The 412-nt window shown below is 46.4% G+C and overlaps 1 protein-coding gene across 8 annotated transcripts in view; it reads right to left on the bottom strand.

Moving 5' to 3' along the window:
• The window catches only part of NFASC (neurofascin), a 61,445-nt gene that overhangs the window by 29,089 nt on the left and 31,944 nt on the right, over nt 1-412 (bottom strand). The window lies entirely within an intron of this gene.

The raw sequence follows: 412 nt of genomic DNA, 5'->3' as shown, positions 1-412 counted from the left end.
TGCGAAGTGTCTTTGTGTTATTAATGCCTAGAGACCGGGAACTGGTGCTCGTATATCATGGGCCTGACCCTGAGGAATGGCTGCTTTTCAATCATAGAATGTTTTGGGTTGGAAGGGACCCCTAGAGGTCATCTAGTCCAACCCTTATGCCTGATTATTCAAAGGTGGTAAAGGAAGGAAAGCATTACGCATTCGTGAATTAAATTATTCTCCTGCTTTCCTCGTAATTGCGGTGTCTTGACTGGGGAAAGACCTTGGCTCTCTGATCCGAGAGATTCGCAATTATTTTTTTTAAACAGAAGTTTTCATAGAATCATAGAATGGTTTGGGTTGGAAGGGACCCCCTAGAGGTCACCCAGCCCAACCCCCTGCAGGAGCAGGGACACCTTGAACCACATCAGGTTGCTCACAG

The sequence above is a fragment of the Egretta garzetta genome, unplaced genomic scaffold (assembly GCF_000687185.1).
Source record: "Egretta garzetta isolate BGI_Z169 unplaced genomic scaffold, ASM68718v1 scaffold640, whole genome shotgun sequence".
Classification (NCBI taxonomy): domain Eukaryota; kingdom Metazoa; phylum Chordata; class Aves; order Pelecaniformes; family Ardeidae; genus Egretta; species Egretta garzetta.
This window is presented reverse-complemented; position numbering and strand designations above follow the sequence as displayed.